Below are 11,719 nucleotides of genomic sequence, written 5' to 3' on the forward strand. Positions count from 1 at the left end.
GAGGGCAATGTGCTTTGCTCACCCGTCTAGTGGATTGCTAAACATTGTATCTCTATAACCCGGGATACTCTGTATGAACTGGTTTGTATCATTTCCACCTGACATAAAGCCAATGTGTGAACATTCTCTGGGATACCTTGTGAGTGATTAAAAGATTTAATGTGTTGTTCTCGTCAAGAAGATTCTTCTCTTTTACAATGAGGGACTAGCACAAGGTTTATATACAATTTTTTGACAATTAATGTCACCCAAGAGATCTATATTATGTGAAATTGTGTGGACGTGAGAGAATACCATGATCCTCTCCTCCAAGGTGGTTGCGTGTTGTCAGGACAGATCAAGTGCCCACGAGTCACCCCTATTGGAGGCCCGAATTCACAGAGTGCCTGAGCCCTGTTTGCCCTGTGCCTTGCTCCTCCCCCAATTCCTCTCTCATCTTTGCAGAACCTAGGTTATAAACAAGTCTGCACCACAAGTGCAGCTCAGACCCCGTACCCCTCAATCTGAGAGTCCGAGTGGCATCTAAACATTAAGTCCAGAAACATGGGGTAACTTGCACCTCACACAAGATAGCACCACCGACGTGCAGTGCACTGACACAAGTCTGCAGGAGAAAGCAGACTATAATTTTCAACTCCTTGGCTTCAGGAGTGAAAGGAGTGAAAAATAATGGTTCCTAGTTTATTCTATACGCAAATCTGACTCGGTTCATCACCGGCTGTGGCCTTTGGGCAAGTAAGTCCCTTCTCTTCTCTCAGCCTCAGGCTTCCCCATTGCTTTTTGAGAAACAATTAGAAAATATATGTGAAACCATCTGAAAAGTGTTATGTGGAAGTTAGTAGTTATTCTTTCAACACACCTAATTGTATTGAACTAGGCTATGTTTCCAGCTTGTTGTATTTTTCACAGCATTATTTGTTGGTTGAAGAATGTGATTCTGTAGCCAGAGTTCACAGGCTGGATCCTAGCTCTGCTATTAATAGCAGTGTGACCTTGACAAATAATATAAAAGATTATGCTCCCAAGCTTCTACCTCTTTAATATGGGGACAATAATCATAGTATTTTATCATAGGATTTTTTTTGGTCAGGATTAAATGAGTAAATATACACAAAAGGCATAAAAGTGTGCCTGGCAAAAATAATCAGGACTGTTAGAAGTCACAGAGTGGCTATCTTTAGAGAGGAGCCAGGAGAGCTGTTTTGAGGTAGTCACTGGAAAGCCATACCAGGGAGGCTTCTCTGTCTTGGGCCAAAAAAAAAAAAAAAAAAAAAAGTTTTAACATGGATACTAGCTTCACAGCGTATTCAGTGTGTGAAAACTCCTCGTGCTGTTTGCTGACGATACTTGGAATTTCCGTGTATTATACTTCCAAAAGTATTTCTGGAATTGGTAAAGCTTACTGAAAGATTTCCAGACCTCCAAAAGCTCAGAGTGTGATGGGGTCCAAGTCTATTTCTCTAAGAGAAAAACCCAGCTAATATCTGAGCTACAAGTGGAGTAGAGAAACAGCATTAAAGCAACATAAATATCCTTCAACCCCTGACGGTCTTTTCTCCTTCCCCCTTACAATCTTTGAACACACACAGATGTACCTATAATTTAAACCTAACCCAGAGGCCTTATGTATATTATATATACCGCACATCCATGTGAGATACTCCAAGGTTGTTGTTGATTAGGACCAGTGAACACAATCTAGTGGCCACAAAGAGTGGCGGCATCTGCTAGGCTAGATTGGGGGAGGAAGGGACTTTGGATTCACCTTCCTGTTTTTGACCTCTTCCCCACACTCAAGAACCCTTTGTGAGTGTCCCATAACTGTGACATATGCCTGGGATTCTGTCAGCATATGCTTCCTCTGTGTTCAGTTGCTTTGGGCAGCAGTATGCTTTAGATAGAGAATGTTGCCAAGTTTATTATGTTGCCATTTTTATAAACTGTGGGGCTTTGTTTCTACTCCTCTCTTTTATTTCTATACAGTTGGGATCATCTTTGTTATATTACTGCATTCAGTGATGCCCAGATATACCAGTTTCAAAACAAAACAAAACAAACAGACAGACAAACAAAAACCACACACACACACAGACTGTAGTCAAGTAAAGGAAGTTCGGCCCAGAAGAGATTGAATCTTGCCTTTCCTTCTCTTCTTCCCACTATTCTAAACCACTTGTAGGATGGAGTGACATGGGAATGCTCAGGAAAGATGAGAACATCATCCATGTATGAGATATGGAAGGTCAGGGCACGGGGCAGAGTGCAGACCAGGGCTTCTATCCAAAGCTCACAGGCCATCTACTTAGGTGTGGTAGAAGGTTCTAGGGTAAAAGCTCTAAAACTCTGATTCAGGGCCATGGAATGGCTTAAGAGAGGTCAGACCACCTGAGAGGCACAGTCACTTAACACTGCACATCAGCTACCTTCCCATCTCGGGGGTCTCTGGGCCAAGCTGCTCCCTTGTGCTGAATGTGACACACGGAGAGCATCGCTGAGCCTCTGAAATACTCTGATCAGATACGACGTGATTTGTCCTCAGGAAGCAGATTCCTATGGGATGAAGCAGCATATGTAGCACTGAAGGCCCTCTTTTCAGCAGAGGACCACTTCTGAAATATTAATATAAAACCACAAGCACAAAATCTTTTAGGATATGTGCTGCTAAAGCGAACACATCACAAAACCCTTTTTTATTTGAGTTTGACAAAGAAGGAATAGTGGAAAATATTTTGATCGACTTTAAAAATGAATAATATAGAAATAACAGAGATGTCCATTAACCAATATAGAACGTCACACACATTATAATGCTTGTTGCTGCTTTAGAATGAGAAGGGCAAAAAGTAGCTTCTGAGCTCTTTTGTTGTTTTGTTGTTTGGTCTTCAGCAGCAATGCAGAGGCAGAAAGATAAAGTAGGGAGCTTTAAAAGGTAAGGTTCTGCTATTCGACCCTGGGCTCTCCCAGGTTTAATCTTACTCCTCTTTTCTATAAAGTCCCAGGTCCATAACTGTTGACAATGTCACCTCTTAGAACAAGTCCTTCTCAGAAAGTAGTGCTCTCAGAGAAGAGACTCATAGCAGGAAAGCAAAGAAATCAGAACCCGGGACACCTCCTAATCCATGCTCTGGTATTCCAGGTGAAGGAAAAAATGATGGAGCCAGGCCATGGGCCTCACCCGCTAGGTGACAGTGTGCAATGTTGTGAAAGAATGATTATTTTGGTAGCAAAATTTTGGGGTAATAACTTGAACAAGTTTACTTCCCTAAGACTCAGACTCCTTGAGAGATAATCGAATTCACAAAATTTGTGGGTTTTTTTGTGGTGATCGCCCGAGACAAACATGTGTGAAAACACTTTAAAATGAAATAACCCTAAACATATATGGCCCTCACTATTATTGTCATTGATCCTTTGACCTGAATCTCATCCACGGGCATTTATCTTGGAAGAGTCTATTCCCAGTGGAACATTCTACTTAGCCTCCTACATATTCTCTTTGCTCTTTTTCTTACTTGACACACCAGGCTCCTGTTTTTCCATTTGGAGAGCTCACCCGAAAGGCACTAACCAGACCTACTTTCTCTTCAGAAAAGGAAATCCATCTCTTCTGTTACTTCAGGCACACTTCTTGCTAGTTTGTCCTGTGGAATTCCAAGGCCCTAGTACAACATGAGGTTGACATAAGGTAGAACCATAGGGAAGAAAATATGAATGGAAGCCTTGGGGTGAGTGATAAAAGAGTATCATAAAGTCAGGGATATGAGGACTGTGACCTTCCAAGGCCTACATGAACAGGCTGTCACCATTCCCCTCCTGGATGCACTTTTTAAACTCTTGTCTTTTACAGGTATCTGGCATAAGCTCTGAGGAGGCTCTGAGAAAGATAACTGTGGCTTGGTTAGTGACTCACAGAATGAATAATCAAGAGGCCCGAGGGGGAAGCTAGACAAGAAGGGTCCTGTGTGTTTACCTAGGACACAGGCTTGGGCAAGAAGGTGAGAAAGATTGACAACATCAGGAACGACGATGCCCACTCTCTCTGGCTCCACCTTGGGAAGCCCCATATCCATGCACAAAACAGAAATGGGGCTCCCCCTTCCTGTATCAAGAATATTGCCAGAATATGTCTTGGAGGCTTCCTTTCCTTCACCCAGGTTCTTAACAGATTTCAGAAGCCCCTGATAGGCAGTTTGCAGGCATCGGTGGGGTGTGAGGGGGCTCACGCTTCGAGGTCCCCGAATATAAAACACTTTAACATCAAAAAGACCCAACCCCAACTTCTTCTTCTCATCTAGCCATGAGGAAGGGTAACTCTAGAGACAGGCCTGCAATGCTCCTTGGAGAAAACCCTTAAGCAGGTCAGGGAGAAGAGGCGACTGCAAAAGATTCAGTCTCTGGCCTGGATGGCTCTTTGACTTCACCCTCACCTGTGGGTAAGAGAAGGCCAGGTGGCCATGAGAGGGGCTTCCTCCAATTTTGCTCACAGCCTTTCAGAGGCCCCTGCCAGGACGGTAGCCAACAGGACAAAAACCCATCAACCAGTGAGAGAGAGGACTCTGGGAGACGGAGTCTCATAGCAGGAGAAGATGAAATAGAGGATGCAGGAACGGAGACCACCCACCTGGAGAAGAGGTCCCTGCTCAGGGCAGGAGATTAGTAAAGGCTCCTGGGCACAGAAGCCCCAGTTCTTGCCAAAGGCTCCACCAAAGAGTAACATCAAAAAGGGAATGAGGCATTTCCTTCAGGCTTTCAGGTACTCATCGAGGGAGGGAACAAAAATATCCCACTTTCATGCTCCCCAGGGAACCAATGTCCCCAGCCAGGCCACAACAGTCTGGACCACAAATGGCAGGTCCATTAGGCCATCTTCATATCTGCTGCAGGCTCTGTCTCTGGGGGCTGTTTCCTCAGGTCAGCTAGAAAGTCCTCCATCCTTTACTCCCAAGAAAATCTCTCTCAAAGAAAAGTTTTCATAGAATTAGAGAAAATTCACTGTTTCTCACATTATGTATCCTCTAAAAAGAATGGTCTCTGTTTCTTAAAAACAGTGAAATTTATTCTTCATGAACATATTTGTTTTTTTCTAAAAAGACTGTTTTCTTTTGTTTCTGCTGCATTTGGGAGAAGGCTAGAGTATTCCAGGAACTGGGCTTAGAGAAAAGAAGAGGCTGGCTCCAGCTCTTACTGAGAGCTGACTGAGCTTTTGAAGCTGAGGGAAGGGGTTTGACAGTGGCGTTGCACATCCACTACCAGCTCAGGTTCCTTCATTTGTCATTCTGAATATAGCCCTTCAAAAAACAAATGCAAATGAATAACGACTTGACATTTGTTCAGAAGCTTAAAATATATGAGGAAATCCGTTAAAGAATAAGCCTCAGGAACTGGACTCTGCTCCAGCATGATACTGGACTGTAAACAGCCATGGGTTGGAATGCTTGGGGTTGCATAGAAATACATTGCTTAAAATGCCCCACTCAGTCTCTAGGAAGAGTAGGACAAGAAACTTCACATATCCCAAAAATAGAACTGGAATTTGTCAGTCTTGAGGCCCTGAGTTCAGAAGGGAAAAGAATAAACCCCGAGCCCTGAATATTTTGGTGGAGTATACCTTCCATCTGACTTCTTTCAGCTCGGCTCCCCAATTCTTAGTTTAGCCTTAATAAAAGCATACAATTGACCACTTTCCCCCTCTCCTCTCCTTGTGTGACAGGCTCTGGAGCAGCAGGGACACAGAACTCCGGGCTGTGTAGCTGAGCAGGCAGGGACTGGAGGAGGCCAAAGGGAAGGCAGAGCAGCTGTAAGGTCTTAGCAAACCTGGGAGTGGAAGAACATGGTTTATCAGGCTTGGGAAAGAAATCCCCATCTACACCAAGGAGCACTCGGCTCACTCACCAGCTACTCTACGAGAGTTGGATTCTAAGTTAAGGATATGAAAATTGGCCCATGTCCTGTGTCACCTTGCTTAAGACAGCTCAGCTCACTTTGTTCAGGGAAAAGATCATTGTCCAGAAACCAGTGACTTTTTGAATATTAAATTACCACTGTCCTGTGGACAAAGCTGGATGAGCTTTCTAAGAGTGTTTGGGAGGACATAGTAGATTATCAGAAGGATGTGGCAAGGGCAAGGAGCAAGGCAAGTGCCATCAAAGGATCTTCCCTGTCTGTGGTGTTCATATGCCTTGAAACAAAATTTGAATTCAACAATGAATTCTTCCCACTGAATATGTACCTTAAGAAAGAGAAGTCACTCCCTACGGAGAATCCACATGGTGCCTGACTTGATGACATCACTGTAGAGCAAATGGATCGCACAGCCTTAAATGACAGGATGGTTCATTGGACAGTTACACTGTACCTGCAGAAAAATGAAGCAGATCATGATTGAATATTTGGAAGTTGAGTACATCGAAAAGGTAAAAAGCCATTGAAGATGAGAAAAAAGTAATCTAGCTAGTGGGAAGGAATAGGCATATTTCCATCGTCAGTACTCAAGACAATTACCACTCCCCAGATAAACATGCACGCACAGAACCTGATCCAGGTCCTTCTCAAGGACGCTGCAGAACACACTAGGGCCACCTCATCATCTTCGGGGTAGAAGTAGGGTATGTCTTTGAGCACAAAGACAATGTCTGCAGGCCTGGAAAATCCTTTTGGGGGTAAGTGCTCTCCTTACAGTCATTGTTCTGGATCTTGTCTTGGAGCAAAGAGTTGGCCTCTCAGTGTTGAGGCACCCTCTGTGGTCTTCGTGTGTTTGGTAGAGCCATGGGGTATCCCCTTCGGGAAGTAACACACTCATGCAACAGTAGTACGTCCTGCAATTTGTGACAAGAGTTGTTTCTCTGGGCTCACCTTGGATCATTACTCAGCTCACTGACATCAACAGGGTCAAGTGTTCTAAATCATTTTTCATATTCCTTACATCCATGTGGTACCTGGGTCAACATCATTAATGGGCTGAAGTAAAGCAACTGATGAAAAAGAAGAACAATGAAATGGAGTCACTGAAAAGGACAAGAGTCATTACGAATTTAAGAAAACAGCAACTGGAGCTACTTGTTATAATGCTTCCACCTGGAGCAGAGCAGAGGTTAGCATCAATGTAGCTCATCCTGGCTCTACTCCAGTTTCTTTGGCTTCCATATCCAGGGCCGAAAGACACAACTTTATCTCCTACAGAGATGTTCATACTTACACAGCAGCAAAGCTTGGGAAGATTAATGTCTGCTTTGCAATTAAATCTGCACATTCATCTTTTTATTTGAATCTCTCACCTCGAAGTTAAGAGAGGATGAATAACCAACCAGGTAGAAAATCCAGGACTAGAGAACTCAGAGATGACAACCCCCAGGGCAGTGACCTTTCTTATTTCCATGGCCAGACCCTACTCATCTACAGAGAGGTGCTGGCTTAAAGTGCTAAATGACTGGCCATAGGCCACATAAGTCATATCTGGCTCTCAAATCTGTACTTTTCTCCAGAAACATACATGTGGTGAAGCAATCAGACAGCATGTGCACACACACAGGGGCCAAGAGATCCACCCAAATTGGGTGGAATACACCACAGGAAGCATCCTTTATATTAACTCTGCTTCTAGCTTTGTTTCCCTTCCCCTTTCCCTAATTCTTTCCCACATTGACTATTTGACCATTTCTTGGTTGTTTTTAAGTTTAATCAATGTGTCAACATAAGTGTCATGTCTTAAACCCAAGTGATAATCTTTAAAGAAAGTGTCACACAGTAAAATTTGTTGGTCCAAATACATACACATTACAAATACATACTGCCAACTGTCCACAAAAAAAAATAAAATAGTTATCTTAATCTATACTCAAGAGTGTATGTTTATATATGTTCTCACACATTGACCAACACGAGATCTTATCATTCTTTTTAGTTTTTGCCAATCAGATGGTTGACAGATAGCATTTAGGAGCAACCCATTAGTTTTCCTTTTCCTAATTGGTGGTAGTCATCAGTCACAGTCCAGTCAGGAAAACAGGAAATTTACCGCAGCCTTCTAATTCATCTCTTGCAACTGGTATGAAAGAACTTAAAATGAAAAAAAAAAAAAATCCGCTGGCAAAAAAGAAATATAGTGGAAGGAACTGAAGGCCCAGCATCACAAAGCAGGGCTGAAGACAGATTCGAAGCTGAGATTTTAGCTTCAAAACCAGCACACTAATATGGTTGAGAACTTTCCCCCATAGTCATTAGAAATTCATATATTTTTCTGTGAGTTTCCTATCCATAATGTACCTACTGCTTTTTGCAATGTCTTTTTCTTATTTGAAGAAATACATTATTCATTTTTTTAAATACAAACTCTCAGTTTTACACAGGTGGTAGAGACACACACAGTTTGTAAGGTCTTCAGTTAGATCCCAGATCCCACACTCAACACTGTGTTCCTCCCTGGCTGTCCAGCCTGAGCTTCTTTTGTGACATCTAAATTTGTGGTTTTCCTTTGTTCAGTGCCTAGAACTCCTTCTAGTTTAAACCCTTGAACCAGGTCCTGACTTAATCTAGTTTTCAGGGCTTTAACAAACAACCTTAATGCTGATGTATTCCAAAGATAAATTCTGGAATCATATATCTAATTGCCTATTTAACAGTTGGTATCTAATAAGCATTTCAAAGTTAGGGGTTATTCAAAGCTGAAATCTTAAAAAACACAAAGAATAAATAAAAAGAAATAACTTTCATATTGTTTCCCATTCAGTTAATGGCAACTGCATATTTCTATGTTCTCAGGTTAAAACACATAAAATCATTCTCAACTCCTCTCTTTCTTTATCTGCATATATCCACCTGGGTACAATCAAGGTGTTACACCATTGAGAGTTTTCATCCAGGAACATGGTAAAGCGCTGCATTTTGAGCATAAGCCTTCTACTATCTACTTAATTTTATCACTGGCTATGTTGCAAGCATCCTTCAATTTCTAGATAAACTCTACTTGATTATGAATTATAAACATAACTTCTGATTTTACTGGTATATTATTTATTATGCATCTAGGGTTTTTTAAAATCTGAGTTGCTTATTTAATCCTCTCAAAATACCTGAATTAGAATTGTATTTTTCTCACAAAAGAAGGTGGATGACTTTTCGCTTTTTACATGACCTATTAAAAGTAATTTTAACATATTTGCTGGTCTTTTCTGATAAATTTCCTACCTCACCACTTCTTTAAGATATTTCCATGAAAATTTTATCTGTTAATTGTAAAAATTACATACTGAAACCGACCCTAGGAAAGAGCAGGAAGGCCCTTGATTAGTGTGAAAATACTTTTTCTAAACATCTTTTCAAGTAATCCATGTAAATTTTACCTTTAAATCCAGCCTGCGTTCCCGTCTCCTTGTCTATCAAGACATTTTTATAGATGCCACTCAAATATTTTGCAAATCAAATAAAATAAATGTCAATGTAGTTATAAGCCCGAACCTTGATATTTATTTGAAATATGTCAAAGCTTATCATCTATATCCGGCACAGCATTTGCTCACCAGCACGAATTGAGGTTTGGATGATATTTGAGTGTTAGGTTAATTACTGAAAATAAGGTATGTTCCTGTCCTCAAAAAGTGTGATATTCTAAGAGAGATTTTTTAAGAAATCAATACATCAAAGTACTCCACAGAAAATACTGTTATCGAGGTATATCCAAGTTCCTCCAGTAATGAGCCAGGGCTCATTTGTTAAAATTGACAGAAATACTGCCAAAGGTTTATATATTTAATATATTTCAACTTTTATTATTGTAATTATTTCCTATTGTCGAATACTTTTCGAGGGTAAAGTCTTCCCCTTTTATCTCTCCTCCCACCCCCACTCACTCAGGGCCTTATAATTGAAAGTCACTTAAATGTTTATGATTAACTGACACCTCAAGCACATCTACATTTCTTATCCCTACTCAGTATCCTGCACAATTTAGGGGCACTGTAGGTCCTCAGAGTTGTTAATAAGAAGGGATAAATGTAACAAGCTTAACATAATTGTACCAGTAAAACTGTTTGAAAACTGCTATCTTGCTGCATTTTCTCTCATGGATTACTCCTGTCTTCTCAGGTGGCCTGTAAACTTGTAAACCATGCATTTCCCTAGTCTTTCCCTCAACTTGCTGCACCATCAGGGCAATTGTTTTCATCTTACTATACTACAATTTTCTCAGCTTTAAAAGAGGGATAATGAGAATACTATATTCCATGCAAGATACCATCTCATGTTATAGTCTATAACAACTCATAAAGTTATCATAATTAACTAAATTATATAAAGCATTAGGGATATATTATAGTTATGATAGTTGTTACTGTGACAGGTGTGTACGAAGGTGCAAAAGCAATTATTTTATGCCAATCAAAAAGATTATAGCATATTTGTGTCTTGCTCAGCTCGTACTCAATTTTATTATGCAAAAATTCTACCTCCGTGAATTCAAATAGGATCATCTTTTTTAGTATTGTACAAAGGGTATCTACAAATTTTTTATTCAACTAGCAAGTGAAATATTCTAAACAATACATTAAAAGCATCTAAGGATAGTTAGTAGACATCAAAATAAAATGCAATCAGTGCATTTGGCACATATTTATTAAGTAGTAAGTGATATAATATTGAGTGCAACCTACATTACTCTGAAATGGAAAACATCTTGATGCAAATGGATTCTGAATTTTTGCACAGCTTATCTATATGGGATTACATTTCGAAAAGGTTAATAACTCAATAAAAAGGCAGGACTATATGTAAAACTGAATACTTAAGACTCTTGTTTAAAGCAAACAAGGGGAAAAAAGATTTTATAAGCTGAATTATTTAGGACAGTTACTGGATCATAAGATCTTGCCAAATATGGCAATTCTCTCAAGTGAAAGTGACATAGCAGAGAGGTAAATTTGAAAATACTGCTGATGCGTTTTCTTCCATTAAATCCAGGAACTTAAAATGAAGTCTGGTTTTGGCATAAATAAAATACTTAAACTTAATGTGATTTTTATTACTTTAAAATTTTAAAATTCTTACTTTTAAATTTAAAAACACTTTTTCGACCACTGTAGGAGGAATTAACCGTTAAATTTGAAATATATACGTATATATATGCATGTATACACACACACACACAGGCTCACATTTTCCCTTTTCCCTGGGGCTTCTTTAAGTCTCAGCCGTTTTCCTCAAATCATTCCACCGAAGGGTCCCAATATTTCGTAGAGCTGTATCCAGATCGTGCATGCGTTTCCCCTTCCTCTGAATCATGTCTTTCTCCCCAAAAGGATCCTGAATCTGAACACACACCACAGCACGCTCTGATTTCGAGCTTCGACCCCTGAATGAATGGGCACCTTCGTACACCGGTCTGGCTGAAACCCTCCCGGGCAGAGAAAAGGATCGCCGCAGGGGCAGGTCCAGAGAATGAAAGCTCCGTGCGAAGCCCGGCAGAGCTGCCCCGCCGCAGTCAGGCCCGAGAAGGGAGAGTTTACTCACGGTTGCCGCGGCCCCGGGGCGCCTCGCCCAGGCCGGGCCTCCAGCTGACCACGAAGCTCAGGTTCTCCCCGCGACGCGGCGCCCAGGTGCGCGGCGCAGGACCCCGAGGCGGATCCCTCTGGGTCTGCGGTGCCGGTTAGTCTGTTACGGGGAGTTCGTGCGACCCCTCCCGGCCGTTGGGGCTCAGCGAGGGGAGCTTTGCGCGCGTGGATGAGCGTTG

At 41.4% G+C, this 11,719-nt stretch overlaps 1 long non-coding RNA gene across 1 annotated transcript; it reads right to left on the reverse strand.

Annotated features, from left to right (window-relative positions):
- Positions 1-2,710: 2,710 nt before the first annotated feature.
- Positions 2,711-11,422, reverse strand: LOC107518580. Its single transcript, XR_001598907.2, has 4 exons — positions 11,145-11,422; positions 6,853-6,971; positions 6,230-6,355; positions 2,711-5,814 (listed from the first exon to the last, which is right to left on the reverse strand). It is a non-coding gene; the product is annotated as an uncharacterized LOC107518580 (long non-coding RNA).
- Positions 11,423-11,719: the final 297 nt, after the last annotated feature.

This window comes from Rousettus aegyptiacus, unplaced genomic scaffold (genome assembly GCF_014176215.1).
Source record: "Rousettus aegyptiacus isolate mRouAeg1 unplaced genomic scaffold, mRouAeg1.p scaffold_m13_p_3, whole genome shotgun sequence".
Taxonomy (NCBI): Eukaryota; Metazoa; Chordata; class Mammalia; order Chiroptera; family Pteropodidae; genus Rousettus; species Rousettus aegyptiacus.